The following is a 20,895-nucleotide window of genomic DNA, read 5'->3' as shown; positions in this document are numbered from 1 at the left end:
GGAAAAAAAAATAAGGTAGAAGTCTACTTGATCAGTCAGCTCAGAGACAAGAGCTGAAGAGGACTAGAATAATATAGACCAGTGAGAGAGAAAAGGAGCATGAAGGCACTGGCACAGATACAAGGCAGCTTCTGAGGAAGAACTGACAGGCCTTGTGAAAGATTCCCTGTGGGAGGTCAGGTAGAAACAGCTTTCTCTAGAAGATGGTGCTCTGAAACAAAAACAGAAGAGACATCATGGAGGGAAGTTTTACAGAGAACAATAATGAGTTGAGTTTGCATAGTAATGTGAACATGTGAGGAGTCTTCTACGTACAAACAATAGTTGAATGATTGAGAGTTTAATGAATATGAAAAACAAGTAGAGGAAATGTATATATTAAATTAGAAGAAATTTCAGTGGTAAAAACTATCAGGACAGCTTTTACAATTTTAGATATTGTATATAGATGTTTAAGGCACATATTATGTCCAGAAAAATAAGAGTTAATGAAAAGTAAATTGTTATGCATTTTATTTTTTATATCAACTCTGAATAATACTTACATACTCATATATAAAGTATATCCATTATAGTAATTTTAAACACTTAATTTTGAGCTATTTATTAATTGTTCTATAATTAAGTTCAGAAGATAAGAGGAAGGAATATGGAGAAATTATGTAAGATAGTTAATTTCTTATTTTCCATAGCAGAAATCTAAGGATAGTATCTAAAACTTAAGCCAATTAATAATAGCAATATAAGAATGTTTTTTTAGAAAAGAATATTTAAACACTTAAAAGGCTTGAAATTGTGTCTGTGTAAAAGTAGGAAAAGGGAATCAGGCAAGAAGCCAATTGATTTTTTAAAAATATTTTTGTAAGTTATGTAAAGGAGACAAGATGGCCATGGAGTAGGTGGACATTCCCACATCCCAGAACCAAAGTGAATTACAACTTAATTTTGAAAACAGTCATCTTGAAAGACCAACTTTGGACTAAACTAAGAAAATTCTACAGTCAAGGACCACCAAAGAACTCACACTGAAACTAGTAGAAAAGGTGGAGATGCAGAAAGGGCTGCCCCACTCCTAGGAAGCCACATCCATTGAACCCCTGAGACCACACCCTTCTGAGTGCTGAAAAAGAAGAAAAAAAAAACAAAATAAAATAAAATAAATAAAAAGTCTGGATAGAAAAACACCTTAGGCTAAGGATCAAGCCACATCCAATACTGTACCTAATCACTGAACTACAGTACTGAGCCTAACAAGTAGCCAACAATAAGAGGCAGCAGAAAGTGGATCTCAGGAGAACTTGAACTTTTAAAGAAACTTCCCCCAGGCCAAGAGTAAATAAAAACTAGGTTAGGAGTGCAGCTGATATTTGTAATGGCACCTGAGCCCAGCAGAGGCAGCCACAAAATCTGGATCACCTATAGTTCCAAAAATTTGATAAGAACCAATCACAGGCAGCAACCCTCCACTAATCTGCACCAGGCTTCAGCCAGGGAGGTCCAGGATAGGCACATCCAGCAGCCAACTACAGACAGCATTAGTTCAGGACTTAACAACCCTTGTTATAGTGGTAGCTTAAGGAAAGACTCCTCAACTTGACCGAGCTAAGACATAGAAAATGCTGACATAAATCGCAAAAAGAATAGTGATAGCAGATAAGTATTTCACAGCAAAATACAACCAACAGCTGACTTCAACCTAAAGAGACCTAGAAACAACACATCTGAAAATTGGAAGCAGACAATACCAACCCTAGATTCAGCTACACAAACAACACACCCAAAGGAAGAGTGTATACACAGAAAAAAATGGGAAGACAAAGAAATGCAATCCAAATGAATCAACAAAAGAAATCCCCAGAAAAAAAATTGAGTGAGATGGAAATAACCAAATTATCAGATTCAGAGTTTAAAATAATGATTGTTAGGATGCTCAAAGATCTTAGAGCAACAATGAATGAACATAATGAACACCTAAAAAAAGATATAACAAGCATCAAAAAGGACATTAAAATCATAAAAAGAACCACACGAAAATGACAAACACAATATCAGAAACTAAGACTACACAACAAGGAATTAAAAGCAAACTGGATGAAGCAGAGGATCAAATTAGTGACTTAGAGAACAAGATAAGCAAAAACAGGGGAGCAGAACAGCAAAAAAAAAAATGAATCAAAAAGTCTAAGGAAACTCTAAGAGAGCTCTGTGGCAACATGAAGAGAAACAATATCCACATAAGGGTTCTTGAAGGAGAAGAGATAGAACAAGGAATAGAGAAGGTGATTAAAGAAATTATAGCTAAAAATTTCTCAAAATTGATGCAGGAAGGAGTCACACAGGTCCAAGAAGCAGAGAAAAACCTATTAAAAAAATAACCCAAAGAGAAACACACCAAGACACACCATAATAAAAATACCAAAGCTAAGAGATAAATAAAAAATACTAAAAACTGCAAGAGAAAAACAGTCAATCACCTACAAAGGAACCCCCATAAGGATAACATCTGACTTTTCAAGAGAAACACTTGAGACCAGAAGAGAATGGCAAGAAATATTCAAAGTAATGCAGAACAAGAACCTACAACCAAGACTTCTTCTTTTTTTTTTTCTACACAGAGATAGAGAGAGAGTCAGAGAGAGGATAGATAGGGACAAACAGACAAGAACAGAGAGATGAGAAGCATCAATCATCACTTTTTTGTTGTGACATTTTAGTTGTTCATTGATTGCTTTCTAATATGTGGCTTGACCATGGGGCCAACCCCTTGCTTGAGCCAGCAACCTTGGGTCCAAGCTGGTGAGCTTTGCTCAAACCAGATGAGCCCACACTCAATCTGGCAACCTCGGGACCTCAAAACTGGGTCCTCCGCATCCCAGTCCGATGGTTTAGCCACTGCGCCACTGCCTGGTCAGGCCAATGAAGACTTCTTTATCCAGCAAGGCTATTGTTTAAAATTGAAGGAGAAAAAAAGAGCTTCTCAGACAAATAAAAACTCAAGAAATTCATCACAACCAAACCAATGCTGCAAGAAATGTTAAGGGGCCTGCGATAGACAGAACAAAGTGGGGGGAAAAATCTAGTTAAAGAGAAATGTAGATTTAAAAAAAACAATGGCAATAAACAACTATATATCAATAATAATCTTAAATGTAAATGGATTAAATGCTACAATAAAAAGACATAAAGTAGCTGAAAGAATAAGAAAACAGGACCTGTACATATGCTTCTACAAGAGACCCACCTCAAAACAAAAGATACATATAGACTAAAAGTAAATGGATGGAAAACAATATTTCATGCAAATGGAATGAAAAAAAAAAACCTGGGTAGCAATACTTATATCCGACAAAATAAACTTTAAAACAAAGACTATAGTAAGAGATAAAGAAGGTCATTACATAATGATAAAGGGAACAATCCAACAGGAAGATATAACCATTATAATATCTATGCACCTAATATAGGAGCATCTAAATATTTATTGATTGCTTTCTCATATGTGTCTTGACCATGGGCCTTCAGCAGACCAAGTAACCCCTTGCTCAAACCAGCGACCTTGGGTTCAAGCTGGGGGGCTTTTGCTCAAACCAGATGAGCCCGTGCTCAAGCTGGCAACTTCGGGTCTCGAACCTGGGTCCTTTTGCATCCCAGTCTGATGCTCTATCCACTGCACCACTGCCTGGTCAGGCTGTAGCACCTAAATATTTAAAGCAGACTTTGATAGACATAAAGGGTGAGATAAACAGCAATATTATAATAGTAAGGGATTTTAATGCCCCACTAACATCACTGGATAGATCCTCAAGAAAAAAAAAATTAACAAAGAAACAGTGGAATTAAGGGACAAACTAGATCAATTAAATTTAATAGATATCTTCAGAACCTTTCACCCTAAAGCAGCAGAATATACATTCTTTTCAAGTGCTCATGGTACATTCTCTAGGATAGACCACATATTAGGGCATAAAATGAGTCTTAACAAATTTAAAAAGATTGAAATCATATCAAGCATCTTCTCTGACCACAATGGCATGAAACTAGAAATCAACTTCAATAGAAAAACTAAAAAACATTCAAATATTTAGAAACTAAACTGCATGTTATTAAATAACAAATGGGTTAACAATGAGATAGGGGAAAAAATTAAAAATTTCCTTGAAACAAATGAAAATGAGCATAAAACAACTGAAAATCTATGGATACAGCAAAAGCAGTCCTGAGAGGTAAGTTCATAGCATTACAGGCATACCTTAAAAGCTAGAAAAAGTTCAAATAAACAACTTATCCCTGCAACTAAAAGAATTAGAAAAAGAACAGCAAGTAAAGCCCAGAGGAAGTAAAAGGAAGGAAATAATAAAGATCAGAGTGGAAATAAATGACATACAGACTAAAAAACCAATATAGAAGATCAATAAAACCAAGAGCTAGTTCTTTGAAAAGGTAAACAATATCGATGAACACTTAGCCAGACTCACCAAGAAAAAAAGAGAGAGGACTCAAATAAATAAAGTTAGAAAGTGGAAAAGTAACAACTAACACAACAGAAATACAAAGGATTGTAAAAAAAAAAATACTATGAAAAACTGTATGCCAAAATAGTAGACAACCTAGGTGAAATGGACAAATTCCTTGAAAAATATAATCTTTCAAAAATCAATCTGGAAGAATCAGAAAACCTAAATAGACTGATTACAACAAATGAGATGGAAACAGTTATAAAAAAAACTCTCAACAAACAAAAGCCCTGGGACAGATGGCTCTACAGGCAAATTCTACCAAACATTTAAGGAACTAACTCCTATCCTTCTCAAGCTATTTCAAAAAATTCAAGAGTAGGGAAGACTTGCAAGCTCCTTTTATGAGGTGAGCATAATTCTGATTTTAAAACCAGGTTAAGACAAATCAAAGAAAGAAAACTATAGGCCAATATCCCTGATGAATTTGGGGATACTAAAATTCTCAACAAAATATTAGCAAACCACATACAGCAGTACGAGAAAAAAATTATACATTATGATTGAGTGGAATTTATTCTGGGGAGGCAATGCTGGTACAACATTTGCAAATCAATCAATGTGATTCATCATATAAACAAAAGGGAGGAGAAAAACCACATGATAATAACAATAGATGCAGAAAATCATTTGATAAAATCCAGCACCCATTTATGATTAAAACCCTCAGCAACATGGGAATACAGAGAACATACCTCAACATCATAAAGGCCGTCTATGAAAGACCCACATCCAACATCATACTCAATGAGCAAATATTAAAAGCAATCTCCTTAAGATCAGGAACAAGGAAGGGGTGCCCCCTTTCATCACTCTTATTCAACAGAATTCTGGAAGTCCCAGCCACAGCAATCAGAAAAGAAGAAGAAATAAAAGGCATCCAAATTGGAAAAGAAGAAGTAAAACTATCATTATTTGCTGATGATATGATACTGTACATAGAGAATCCTAAAGTCGCAGTCAAAAAACTACTGGACCTAATAAATGAATTCAGCAAGGTTGCAGGATATAAAATTAATACTGGGAAATCATAGGCATTTTTATATACCAACAATGATCTGTCTAAAAGAGAAATTAAGAAAACCTCTTCACTGTTGCAACAACAACAACAAAAAGTACCTAGTAGTAAATTTATCAAAGAAGGTTAAAGATTTGTAGTCAGAAAATTATAAAACATTGGTAAAAAAAATCAAGAAAGGTACAAACAAGTGGAAGCATATACTGTGTTCATGGTTTGGAATAATAAACATCATTAAAATGCCCATATTACCCAAAGCAATTTATAAATTCAGTGCAATTTCTATTAAAATGCCAATGGCATAGTTCAAAGATATAGAACAAATATTCCAAAAATTCATATGGAACCAAAAAGAACATGAATAGCCTCAACAATCTTGAAAAAGAAGAATAGGCCCTGGCCGGTTGGCTCAGTGGTAGAGCGTCAGCCTGGCGTGCAGAGGTCCCAGGTTCGATTCCCGGCTAGGGCACACAGGAGAAGCGCCCATCTGCTTCTCCACCCCTCCCCCTCTCCTTCCTCTTTGTCTCTCTCTTCCCCTCCCGCAGCCGAGGCTCCATTGGACCAAAGATGGCCCGGGCGCTGGGGATGGCTCCTTGGCCACTGCCCCAGGCGCTAGAGTGGCTCTGGTCGTGACAGAGCAATGCCCCGGAGGGGCAGAGCATCACCCCCTGGTGGGCAGAGCGTCGCCCCCTGGTGGGCATGCCGGGTGGATCCCGGTCAGGCACATGCGGGAGTCTGTCTGACTGTCTCTCCTCATTTCCAGCTTCAGAAAAATACAAAAAATAAAATAAAAAAAAGAAAAAGAAAAAAAAAAGAAAAAGAAGAATAAAGTGGGTGGTATTATACTTCCTGATATCAAGTTATGCTACAAGGCCATTGTATTCAAAACAGCTTGGTATTTACTTAAGAACAGGCATATAGATTGATGGAACAGAACAGAGAACCCAGAAATAAACCCACAGCTCTATGGACAACTGATACTTGACAAGGGTGGTAATAGCATACAATGGAATAAAGACAGCCTCTTTAATAAATGGTGTTGGGAAAATTGGACAGCTACCTTCAAAGAAATGAAACTAGACCACCATCTTACACTATTCACAAAAATAAACTCAAAATGGATAAAAGACTTAAATGTAAGTCATGAAACCATAAGCTTCCTAGAGGAAAACATAGGCAATAAGCTCTCCGACATCACTCGTAGCAATATATTTGCTTATTTATCTCCACGGGCAAGTGAAATAAAAGACAGGATAAACAAATGGGACTATATCAAACTAAAAAGCTTTTGCACAACTAAAGACAATATGAACAAAATAAAAAGGCAAACCACACAATAGGAGAACATATTCAGCAATAGTTTGATAAGGGGTTAATAACCAAAATTTATAAAGAACTTGTAAAACTCAACATCAGATAGATAAACATTCCAATCAAAAAATGGGCAAAAGAAATGAATAGACACTTCTCCAAAGAGAACATACAGATGACCAGCAGACATATGAAAAAATGTTCAACATCACTAATTATCAGAGAAATGTAAATCAAAACCACAATGAGATATCACCTCAAACCAGTCAGAATGGCGCTCATTAACAAAACAACACAAAATAAGTGCTGACAAGGATGTGGAGAAAAGGGAACCCTCCTGCACTGCTGGAGGGAATGCAGACTGGTGCAGCCACTGTGGAAAACAGTATGGAGATTCCTCAAAAAATTAAAAATGAAACTGCTTTTTGAACTAGCCATCACATTTTTAGGGATATATTCCAACAACATTGCATCAATGATTCAAAAGAAGAAATGCACCCCCATGTTTATTGCAGCATTGTTTATTTTTTAATTTTTTTAATACATTTTTATTAATGTTAATGGGATGACATTAATAAATCAGGGTACATATATTCAAAGAAAACATGTCTAGGTTATCTTGTCATTAAATTATGTTGCATACCCCTCGCCCATAGTCAGATTGTCCTCCATCACCCTCTATCTAGTTCTCTGTGCCCCTCCCCCTCCCCCTAATTCTCTCCCTCCCTCCCTCCTATGTCCTCCCTCCCCCCACCCCTGGTAACCACCACACTCTTGTCCACAGCATTGTTTATAATAGTGAAGATCTGGAAACAGCCCAAGTGTTCGTCAGTGGATGAGTGGGGATGAGTGGATTAAAAAGCTCTGCTACATAAGTAGTACAACCATCATGGAAGAAAGTATGGTGGTTCCTCAAAAAACTGAAAATAGAACTACCTTATGACCCAGCAATCCCTCTACTGGGTATATACCCCCAAAACTCAGAAACATTGATATGTAAAGACACATGCAGCCCCATGTTTATTGCAACATTGTTCACAGTGGCCAGGACATGGAAACAACCAAAAAGCCCGTCAATAGATGACTGGATAAAGAAGATGTGGCACATATTCACTATGGAATACTACTCAGCCATAAGAAACGATGACATCGGATCATTTACAGCAAAATGGTGGGATCTTGATAACATTATACGAAGTGAAATAAGTAAATCAGAAAAAAACAGGAACTGCATTATTCCATACATAGGTGGGACATAAAAGTGAGACTAAGAGACATTGATAAGAGTGTGGTAGTTACAGGGGGAGGGGGGAGAGGGAGAGGGCAAGGAGGAGGGGGAGGGGCACAAAGAAAACTAGATAGAAGGTGACAGAGGACAATCTGACTTTGGGTGATGGGTATGCAACATAATTGAACGACAAGATAACCTGGATATGTTATCTTTGAATATATGCATCTTGATTTATTGATGTTGCCCCATTAAAAAAATAAAATTATAAAAAAAGGCCCTGGCAGGTTGGCATCGGCCTGGCATGCAGAAGTCCCGGGTTTGATTCCCGGCCAGGGCACATAGGAGAAGCGCCCATCTGCTTCTCCACCCCTCCCCCTCTCCTTCCTCTCTGTCTCTCTCTTCCCCTCCCGCAGCCGAGGCTCCATTGGACCAAAGATGGCCCGGGCACTGGGGATAGCTCCTTGGCCTCTGCCCCAGGCGCTAAAGTGGCTTTGGTCTCGGCAGAGCGACGCCCCAGAGGGGCAGAGCGTCGCCCCCTGGTGGGCGTGCCAGGTGGATCCCGGTCGGGCACATGCGAGAGTCTGTCTGTCTGTCTCTCCCCATTTCTAGCTTCAGAAAAATACAAAAAAAAAAAAAAAAAAAAAAAAAGCTCTGCTACATATACACAATGGAATATTATGGGGTCATGAAGGAAATCTTACTTTTTTCGACAATATGGATGGACCTGGAAACTATTATGTTAAGTGTTATAAGCCAGGCAGAGAAAGAAAAATATCATATGACCTCACTCATTTGAGGAATCCAATGAACAATGTGAACTGAGGAATGGAATAGAGACAGAGTTGAGATCAAAGGGTCCAGAGGGAAAGCGGACAGACGGAAAGGGGATGATAGGATGAGATGAGAGCAGAAACATAAAACCAGGGGGGAGGGCATTGTGAGGAGGAGGGCAAGGGAGATGTTGTGGGGAACACGGGGGAAGGGGAGAAGTATTCAGGGAGACATTAGATTCTATGTACACCCAATAAATTAAAATAAAAAAAGATATGTAAAATAACTTGAATTTTTAAACTTGATAATAATTAAATAATAGGCAGATTAAGCTAAAAACCTATATCTATATGTACATATATTTGTATTTTCATGCACAATTAGAAAAAAGCATCAATCATAAATGCCACTTCAATGAATTATAAAGTGAATGCTCACATGTAACCATCACCCAGGTTAAGAACTGGAATATATTAGCACCTAAATATTTATTTTTATATTCTGCACATCATTAACCATTTTTTCCTATATAATAGTGAGTACTAATGATTGTTATTATTATAGAATAGTGTTGCATGTCTTATTAACTTTATATAAATCCAACAACAGAATGTACTCTTTTGCATCTACCTTCTTTTATTTAAAATTAAATATTGTAAAATGCATTCATTCTTTTTAATGTAACTGCAGTCATTGGTTCTAAATACTATGCAATATTTTGCTGTTTTCTTTTGGGGGCTATTATGAATAATACTGCTGTGAACAGCTTTGTACATGAATTATGGTGCAAGTTTACATAGTTTGATTAGTAGCTGGGCTATGTGTCATAGCATATGATCAATTTTTTTTTTTTTTGAGACAGGTAGAGTGACAGGGACAAAGAGACAGGAAGGGAGAAAGATAAGAAGAATCAATTCTTCATTGCGGCATCTCAGTTGTTCATTGATTGCTTTCTCATATGTGCCTTGACTGGGAGTCCCAGCAGAGCGAGTGACCTCGTGCTCAATCCAGTGACTTTGGACTTAGGTCAGCCCCTTAGGCTTCAAGCCAGCGACCTTTGGGCTCAAGCTAGTGACCATAGGGTCATGTCTATGATCTCATGCTCAAGCCGGCGATCCACAGTCAAGCTGGTGAGCTTGTGCCCAAACCAGATGAGCCCGGACTCAAGTTGATGACCTTGGGTTTCGAACCTGGGTTCTCTGCATCCCAGTCTGACACTCTATCCACTGCACCACTACATGGTCAGGCAGCATATGATCAATTTTCATAGATAATATTTATAAATACTTTTCCAAAGTGGTCATACCAATTATGTTATTACCAGCAATGTGTGAAAATTAGCATTGCTCCACATCTTACCAACACTTGATATTTTCAGCCTTTTATAAGTCTGATTGTGTGACCAAATATCTCATTATAGCTTTTTAAAATTGATATTCTTTGATTTTTGAAGAAGTTGAATATTTAAATATTTTCTACTGTGAAGTATTTATTTCAGTTTCTTGTCTATATTTCTATTGAGATTGTCTTTTCCTTATTGGTTAATATGACTTCATTAAACATTGATTAGTATGAGTTCATTATATATTCTGAATATAAAATATCTAACCAATTATCTTTTTGGTGAGCACTTTTGCACCTCTTTAAAAATGTTTCTTTACATTAAAATCATAAGGATATTTTAACTGTATATTATGTCAAAGCTTTATTGTTCAGTTTTTATGTCTAAATACAGAATTCAACAGGAACTGATTTTATTTTTTGATATGGTATGAGGCTTTTATTTTTTGATATGGTTTCAATTCTCCTTAACTTGTGGATTAAATAAGTCCCAGTTGAATAAAACAAGTTAATAGAACTTTTTAAAATTATATAAGTTCATTTTAAAATTTATTTTTAAAAATAAGCAATAATTTTTGACAAAGTTGAACAACTACATGGGATTGTTCCATTAGTTGTGTAAGCGGAGCACTGAACAATTCCTGGGGTGGGGAGGAACATCATTAATTTTATAGTTTGTATTAAAAAAAAAAAAGGACCCTGAAATGAACTATGTAGAACCTACATAATTATACAGAACAGCTTTCACCTTACCATAAAATATATTAAAAACATACATTGATTAAAACAGTGTTACTGGTTCCTCAATAGGGAGATTGGTGTAAAAAGTGAAAGTCCCCACAATAAATCAAAATTCATATAGAAATCTAGTATAAGAGCAATTTATTCAGTGATTTGGAGAAACTAAATAGAATCTCTACCTTACACCTTAAAAGAAAACAAATTTTAGATGAAACTTATTATGATAGGAGGTATAAATGGTGATGGACAAAAACTTGACTTGGGGAGCATGAACACCATTTGCAGTGTATAAAGATGTGTGTTAGAATCGGGCACCTAAAACTTGTGTGATTTGTTAAGCAGGGTCAACTCAATAAATTCAATTCAAAACAATAATCAGAGTGCTGAACTTCAGTCTCAATTTGAACAAACCAAAAAAAAAAAAACACCCCAAAATATCAATGAATTCTACTGTAAAAATAATCTCTGCAGGGTAAAAATCAAAAGTGGAAATAGATAAGTAAAATTATAATTAATACCACAAGTAAAAAGCTGCTTACTTAAGTAAAGAGCTCCTTGGAAAACAAAACTGACAAATCAATAGAAATAGAGGCAACAGATAGGAACAGAAAACTAAACAGATACCTTACAGGAAAAGAAAAACTAATTGTCTTTAAATATATGAAAAGATTCACACAATCTCATTTACAGTGAAAGAATTATACTGTTTTATCATCTTAGATTGAAAAAGATCAAAATATTGAGTTACTTGTTTTGTTATGAGTAAATAAATACTCACACATTAATGATGGAAATATTCATTTCTGACAACGATTTAAGGATTAATCTAATGCCTATATTTTTTGATCTTGCAATTCTGTGACTATTTACCAAGATATTCATTTAAATTTAAGTATTGTTCTCAATAGTAAAATATTAGAAATTCCCCTAAATTTCCATTGGTAAGGGATTGGTCAATCAAATTACGCTACAATGGAATATTACATACTTGTAAAGGAGAAGAAGAGAAGGAAGGAGACAAGGAGAAAAAAGAAAAAAAAGAGTTTTATTTGAATTTATATGAAATGATGTCCACAATAAGGAAAATAAAAAGTCTGGGAGTATATAGTATGCCACCCTTTGTGGAGAGATAAAAGGAGTAACATAAACATCTGGAAAGATATCCAAGAATCTCACAACAGGATTTGTGTTTGTTGAGGAGAATCAAGTTTTTGGGATACGAGGGAAGAAGGAAAATTTATATTTTACTCTTCTTCCTTTAATAATCTATGAATATTTACTATGAACAGATTTTAACTATGTAAAAAAATAACTGAAATAATTTAATGAAATTAAAAAGAAAAAATAGTAAGGATTACAGTGAAACTCAATACTTGTAATGTATTGCTACTATTTATTACACATGGGTTATGCACCAAAAATCTTCATACGAATCAATATTTGAAGTCTTCTCTCCACTATGTAGTAGTTGTTACTATTCCCCCATTGTTATACATTAGTTAATAACAAAGCTGTGATCCTTATCTGGCCGGGTCAAACAGTACATCTTTTGCCTCATGTTTTTTCATGCTACATTTTACTGAGATTCTCTTTAAAGCCAACTTGATGGTGCCACATCCCACTAGCCAACTTCTAATCCATCGTATGTTTTCACATGCCCCTCTGCATTCCCTCCCACCCTCATACTTACAAACCCATATACTTACAGAAATGACTTTGTTTGGAAAGCAACCACCTAATGTAAAGTGACCCAGAACCTTCTACGGTTCCATGGATAATTGTAGGAAATCAACAAATAGTTTTCATGCTTCAGACATATGTGAGGAATTGGTCAAAGTTAAGTGGCATCTATCCTACTCTGCATAGCTAGATTATTCATGCAACCCTCAACCCTTGAACTCTTATGCAAAGTGTTCTGTTTACAAAGGCAAAAGTCTAAGCACATGGCTGTATCTTAGGCTGTCTTCATGGTCAGATCCAAAATAGTCTAAAGATATGGAACAGGATACAGGTCATATAGAAAAATGTAACTGCTAGTTAAAAAAGTAAAATCAGCCTGACCAAACGGTGCCGCAGTGGATGGAGCGTCAGACTGGGATGCAGAGGACCCGGGTTCAAGACCCCGTGGTCGCCAGCTTAAGCGTGGGCTCATCTGGTTTGAGCAAAAATTCACCAGCTTAGACCCAAGTTTGCTGGCTTGAGCAAGGGGTTACTCGGTTGCTGAAGGCCCATGGTCAAGGCACATATGAGAAAGCAATCAATGAACAACTAAGGTGTCGCAATGCGCAAGGAAAAACTAATGATTGATGATTCTCATCTCTTCGTTCCTGTCTGTCTGTCCCTGTCTTTCCCTCACTCTGACTCTCTCTCTGTCTCTGTAAAAAATAAATAAATAAATAAATCAAACAAACAAACAAACAAAAAAATGTAAAATAGCCTGACCAGGCGGTGGTGCAGTAGATAGAGCGTCAGACTGAGATGCAGAAGGACCCAGGTTCGAGACTCCAAGGTCGCCAGCTTGAGCATGGGCTCATCTGGTTTGATCAAAGCTCACCAGCTTGGACCCAAGGTCGCTGGCTCAAGCAAGGGGTTACTCAGTCTACTGAAGGCCCACGGTCAAGGCACATATGAGAAAACAATCAATGAACAACTAAGGTGTCTCAACAAAAAACTGATGATTGATGCTTCTCATCTCTCTTCGTTCCTGTCTGTCTGTCCCTATCAATCCCTCTCTCTGACTCTATCTCTGTCCCTGTATTAAAAAAAAAAAGTAAAATCAAAATGATAAAATGGTAATAATAATATTGTCTATCTTAAGGACAAACTTGTTGTGACAGTTCAAAGAAATAAAAGTATTACTCTACATATTCAAAAATGCTAGATACATACTAAGGACTCAATAAATGATAACTCTTGTTTTAGGTACTATTTGAATACCCTACAGACCAAACCATCAAGAAGTCTTATTGGCTCTCCCTCTGTAACATAACCAAGAAGTCTTATTGGCTCTTCCTCTCTAACATAACCAAAAGGAGGCCCTTCTTCCTTCTTCTGCAACTTGTCCCCTGGATTATCTCGTTTCCCACTTCTGTTTTTACCACACGTGTCAGGATATCTCAGGATCTTTACACACTTCTCTCTACATCTGCTAAACAGTTTATCCATATCATTCACATCAGGTCTTGACATGAATGTCATAAGCTCAGAGAGGCTTGCCCCAACCAAAGTATGGTTTTGTTTCCTATATCCCCCAGCCTAGAACAGTGTTAAATAAATATTTGTCATTAGCTTCTACTGCATTGTCTAATGTCATGTAACTTTAAAATAAAGCCTTTCAAAATTTCATGATCATATGCTGAGTAATTGCCATCCTCACATATTTTTCTCTCATCATCAAAGAGCCAATTACTTTTTATCATTTTTTGGTAAGAAAGACCAGTATATTTCAAGACACAGACGTACATTTGATATGCATGAAAGAAATTGTTCTCATTTTAATTACTTTGAAATTTTTCATTATATTCAAGAAGAATATCTTAATTTAGAGCTAATATTTCTCTAGCACCTCTCTAACACTTCCCAATCTTCTTTTTTTTCCCCTAAAAAAATAACAAGTAGACAGAGACCCTAGTCTTAGGTGGGCAACAGTGTTGTACTCATTAGAATAAGTCAGGTTTTGCTATTGGTAAGAAACACACTCAAAGTCTCAATGTCAAAAAAAAAAAGTCTCAATGTCTGAACTGAACAAAAATATATCTCTTATTAGCAGGTCATATCATAATGGGCCAGTATTCAGAATGAAAGAATTTCTATGCCACCATTAATCAAGGACCAGTGCTGAGGCTCTACTATCTTATAGCTTTATCACCTAGAACTTGCAGCATTCTTCTTTGCAAAGTCAGAGGAAGAGAATTGAGAGAAATGTGTATTGTCTAATTGACCCAGAACTTATTTGACCTAGAAGTGTTGTATGTCATTTCCCCTTAGAGCCCATTAGACAAAATTAGTCATATGGGCCTCCCTAACAGGAATGTGTGCTTTTCAATATGCCCAGGAAGTAGTAACATTGATTACTAGTATCTTGATAGAATCTAATAATATTGTTGTAGTTTTTATTGTATTTATTTTTATGATTTTTATTTAAATGTTCTTTTAAAATAAAATTATCAAAGTATAAAAATGAAGCAAGATAAAGAATGTTAAGAAAACAGATTCAGATGGTATACAGATATAATGAAAATTGCGGCAATATTTGTTTATTAAAATTTGGAAGTTAGTGTTTTTGCATGAGGTCTCACAGTTATTTGTGACAAAAATGATAAAATTTCAGGTCTCTTTGACTCTACCTTTGTGCCATTTCCATGTTACTGTTGCCTTTCCAAGAAATGTGAGTAGTCAATTAATACTACACAGTAGTCCTGACTCTTCTGAATGTGAAGACATTAATGAGAAAAACTCCACTTTCTCTAATTGTTGTTCATTTTTTTTATATCTTTCCCTGCCATTTTAAAAAAAAAAAACTAAAATTACTTAGAAACTACTTTTTGTTAATTCTACAAAATTTATTAGAGAAATGTGAAGAGGAAAGTATTAATTTTAAGAGCACAAAAGAACAGTAAATATTACCCATTTACTAGTTTAAATGTAGAACATCAACCCAGCGCATGGATGTCCTAGGTTTAATTTCTGGTCAGGGGACACAGGAGAAAAGATCATCTGCTTTTCTATCCCTTCCCCTTTTCTCTCTCTCTTTCTCTCCTGCAACCATGGCTCAATTGGTTCGAGCACATCAGCACAGGTGCTGATGATGGCTCTGTGGAGCCTCTACCTCAGGCACTAAAAATAGCTCAGTGGCAAACATATCCTCAGATGGGCAGAATATTGCCCCCTAAGGGCTTGCCAGGTGGATCCCAGTTGGGGCACATGCAGGATTCCGTCTCTCTGCTTCCCCTCTTCTCACTTGGAAAAAGAAGAAAAATATAATAATAAATTCTAAGTTAGTAATACTTTCAAGGGGAAGTTTTCTTGAAAGACCACAGTAATGAAATTCAGTCAATATTTTTTGCTCAAAAGAGGTTTACAAAGCCACAAAGCTAATTAGACATGATCACAATAGAAATGTTTATCAATAATTCTACTCTGAGATTTCCAATTTATCCTCTGGGTTTGTTTTTAATCTGTTAAATGGAAGAACTTACTCTTTACTTTTGTTGTTAGTAAGTGAATTATGATGAAAGAATTGGTCCTTGACAAAAGCAAAGTGAAACAAAACAAAAATCTCCTCTCCTCCCCTCCTTCATATGCCTTCTTGCGCCCCAGGTAACCAGACATCTGCATTCCTTCTGTTGTGTGCTGCTTTATATGCCCCTTTCTTGCCCATTCAGAGAGTGCTTCATAACTGTTCCCTTATGTTCTGTTTTCACCTTACTCTGTTCTCCCTTTTACAAAAATATTCCCTTTCATTACTACCACAAAGAAAAAGATTGAACTCACTAATTTAAAATAATGCTGACTGAGCCCTGGCCGGCTGGCTCAGTGGTAGAGCACTGGCCCAGGGTATGGAAGCCCTGGGTTCTATTCCCGGCCAGGACACACAGGAAAAGCGCCCATCAGCTTCTCCACCCTTCCTTCTCTCCTTTCTCTCTGTCTCTTTCTTCCCCTCCCACAGCCAACGCTTCATTGGAGCAAAGTAAGCCCGGGCACTAGAATGGGTCCATGACCTCTGCCTCAGGCTTTAGAATGGCTCTAGTTGCAATGGAGCAATGCCCTAAATGGGCAGAGCATCACCCCTAATGAGCCTGCTGGGTGGATCCCAGTTGGGCGCATGCAGGAGTTTGTCTCTCTGACTCTCTGCTTCTCATTTCAGAAAATAAATAAATAAATAAATAAAATAATGTTGACTGGAATCTCTTAATATGTCACCTCTCTTAGAATAATCCATTATTATTTTAAGTGAAGAGAATGTGACTGTCACAGACCAAGGTGACTTCAATAGTCGTGGTGAGGAGATATTTTTTGACAAGGTCAGGACACAAGCTGACCTCCTCCTAGGCTTGTTAACTTTGCTTCTTGTAGGGGCTGGGTGTCTGTGTATCTTTGTTCTCTTGATTTATTTATCCTCATTTAGAAATGTGCTATCTATATAAGATGACTGAAAGAAGCTAAAATTTTATCCTCCTGGAAATAATGTAGAGAAAGTATTAAAAGCAGGTTTGCTTTCTGAGATGTTACATGAGGGCACAAACTGGGTTCTTTCACAAGATGCTTTTGACCTCTTTCTTTCTTTCTTTCTTTCTTTCTTTCTTTCTTTCTTTCTTTCTTTCTTTCTTTCTTTTTTTTACAGTTACAGAGAGAGAGTCAGAGAGAGGGATAAACAGGGACAGACAGGAATGGAGAGAGATGAGAAGCATCAATCATCAGTTATTTGTTGAGATACCTTAGTTGTTCATTGATTGCTTTCTCATATGTGCTTTGACTGTGGGGCTACAGCAGACCGAGTGACCCCTTGCTCGAGCCAGTGACCTTGAGCTCAAGCTGGTGAGTTTTGCTCAAACCAGATGAGCCCGCTCTCAAGCTGGCAACCTTGGGGTCTTGAACCTGGGTCCTTCTGCATCCCAGTCCTATGCTCTATCTACTGCGCCAGGCACCACTTCTTTCTTGTTTACAGGAGCTCAATAGCATTCAGTTAGTTAAAAGAGCCCTGTTTGTGATGAGTAGTTACAACCTCAAACTGAAATGAAAGCAACAAGAACCAACATGTGGAAAATGCATAATGTAACTCTACTTTTTTTTTATATTATTTACAAGAAGTTTGTTGCCCAAAAGACATGTTCTCTTTTTGTTGATAACACATAAAACCAAGTTCAAATAAGGTCCAGCACCTATGGTATGGTATCAGTTGGGCACATTTGGAAGTAATCTGACCCTTGAACTCATTATAAAATGAACCTGACCCAAGCTCCCTTGTTGGACACCAGGATTTCACTCCACTCCACTCTGAACCCATTCCTTTCCATGAGAATTCTTTATGCTATTGTGACTCAGAAAGCAGAAACTTGGGTTTAGACTTCAAATCAGCTGTATGACCTTGGACCTTGGACAAAACCATCATTACTCTTCTTAGATCTCTCTGTTGCCACTTCCACAGTGAGCAGATTGGCCTCAGCCACCTCTCAAAGCTGATGATCTGAAAGCATTGTGTCATTTACTGAAAAAAAAAACAAAAACCCAGTTTCTCTTTGTGGTGCTTAATAATTTGGAAGAAACGTTTTTGTTTGGTTTTATGTTTTTCTCATTTGAAGAATGACACATTTATTTTTTGATAATATAAAAATGTAGATAAGCAAAAGGAAGAAAACAAATAAAATATACCTATAATCTTACTAATCAGTAAAATTTTATACTATATAGCTCCCAGCCATTTTTAACTTGCTGTTCATTTAATACAGGGGTAGTCAACCTTTTTATACCTACCGCCCACTTTTGTATCTCTGTTAGTAGTAAAATTTTCTAATCGCCCACCGGTTCCACAGTAATGATGATTTATAAAGTAGGGGAAGTGAAATTACCTTATTAAATTATAAAGCAGAGTTTACAGCAAGTTAAAGCATATAATAATAATTACTTACCAAGTACTTTATGTCGGCTTTTCGCTAAGTTTGGCAGAATAAATCTTTATAAAACAACTTACTATATTTAAATCTATCTTTTTATTTATACTTTGGTTGCTCTGCTACCGCCCACCATGAAAGCTGGAGCACCCACTAGTGGGCGGTAGGGACCAGGTTGACGAGCACTGATTTAATAGTATGCTGTGATTGTCTGTGTATTTAACCATGGTAATGCAGGCAGCACAGTTTACTTCACTGAATTTCCATTGTTTGACTTTTTTTTAAATTAAATTTATCGGGGTGACATCATCTCACACTGTCAGAATGGTTTTCATCAATAAATCGACAAAGTGTTGTCTGGGACGTGGAGGAAAGAGAACCCTCATGCACTATTGGTGGGAATGCAGACTGGTGCAGTCACTGTGGAAGACAATATGGAGTGGTTTGACTTCTATGTTGATAATTTTTTATTGTTAATGTTCAATAATGTTTGATACTTAATGTTAATGCTTACTGCATGCAAATAATGCAAATAAATCTCTTAGGATGAATTCTTAGAATTAAGAGTCTCTGCATAAGGTACGCTCATAAAAAGAAATATGTGTGTGCTTTTTTTTTAAACAAAAAGTAATTCATTCTTGTTAAAAGCATTAAATGTATATATAAAAAGTAACTATAAAAAGTTACTTTCTCCACTCCAATCTTAGTAACCACTGATAATGGCTTGGTATACATCCTTTCAGACAATTCATTTATTTATTCACTGATATAATAAAATTTATAGATTAATCACAATGTGCCATACTTTGTACTAGTCACCCAGGATACAGAATTAATCAAAGTAGATATAGTACATTCACAGAGCTTAAGATTTTAGGAGCAGAGATTTTATATTAGCTATAAATGTAGATCCCATTACAAACTATAAGAGGGCACTGAATTTATAGTAAATGGATTGACAGGACTACTTAATTTACATTAATAGTTTGAGGACCATGAAAAGTATATCAGAAAGTTTTCCTGAAGAAGCAATGGATAAGTTAAAATATGGAGAGTAAGTAAATTTAGCAAACTAAGAATGTGTGAAATAGGGTAGCAGAAGGGAGTTCTGGGTTGAGAGGGAGACAGAAGGAAGTGTTCCAAGTTCACAGAGTATGATTTGTGAAGTCCATCAAAGTGGAATTGAACTTGGTGTCTGAAAATGATCTCCCATGTCTGAAACAGACAGGTAAGTGAGGACAGGCTAGAGAGGTTGGCAAAACTAAGAGGACATGTTTTTGTGCTGACGTCCATTCTAAAAATAATAGGAAACTATTGGAGGATTTCCCCATTAAACTAGCATGCGCAGTATGTTCAGTTTAGGTGCTCCTATGCCAGATACGGTCTGTTGGTACCCAGCACCATTCCCACTGTTTCTCTGTATTACAGAGGCCTGGATACTTGAAAAGCTGGTTCCCAAGACTCCCTTACCAGCTGGTTTCCAGTGAGGTGTAGTGGAAGGCACTGGTGAGAGGTGAGAAGGTAGCAGGAAGGGTGACTCCCTCAGCAGCAGCAACAGTGATGTAGTCACTCTGGGGTAGGCGGAGGCAGCTTCTGAGAGGCAGCAGGGGCCATGCTTCCACAACTCCATGGTGGGTGGGCTGCGGGTCACTTTCCAGTCTCTAGTTCACATCCTTTTCTTCCTTTTGCCCTACCAGCCCTTCCAGTGCTTCAGTATGTAACCTGCTGCATTAAATCCCTCTCTGATTAAAATAGAGCGGTTTCTGATTTCCTTTCCAGACTTTCACTTACTGAAGGCTTCTGATTCAGACAAATGCTTTTGTTTCCTGCTGACCATGATTATCGTGTGCACCCCAAAAATTTGCAAATCTTTTTATGAATCAATATGCTTCAGTTTTGTGTAACATGTGGCTACTTGGCTACAATTTTATTGCCAGTCTTGGTACACTCCTTCAGTAGGAGTTATAACTGAAGCATAATTAAAGGTTAAGAAGGAAACTGAAAACACCTACCAGGAATATGCAAACAAGATGACTAAGGCCCTTCTCTTATTAAGGAAGCATTTGAGATCTTTCAAAAGCACTAGTATTGCTGGTTCTGACTTGAGATAACCTGAAAAAAGAAAGCCTGGAACCGGGGCTTGGCACTCACCTTTGAAACTGTTCACAGCCAAGACTCAGACGCCTAGAAGTCTCCCGGGCAGGGTTGCATCTCTGACAGCCTTACTCTTTGTGTGCACATTTCCCTGGTTTGGAACATTTTTGGATTTCTTTAGCTGTGCCTGAACCAGGAGGTCTGAAAAGCTTGGCTAAGTGTGGGATAAGGAGCCAGGCACCTTTAGATTTTCAGCCAGCCGGT

The sequence above is a fragment of the Saccopteryx leptura genome, chromosome 8, assembly GCF_036850995.1.
Source record: "Saccopteryx leptura isolate mSacLep1 chromosome 8, mSacLep1_pri_phased_curated, whole genome shotgun sequence".
Classification (NCBI taxonomy): Eukaryota; Metazoa; Chordata; class Mammalia; order Chiroptera; family Emballonuridae; genus Saccopteryx; species Saccopteryx leptura.
Note: the sequence above shows the minus strand (reverse complement) of the source record.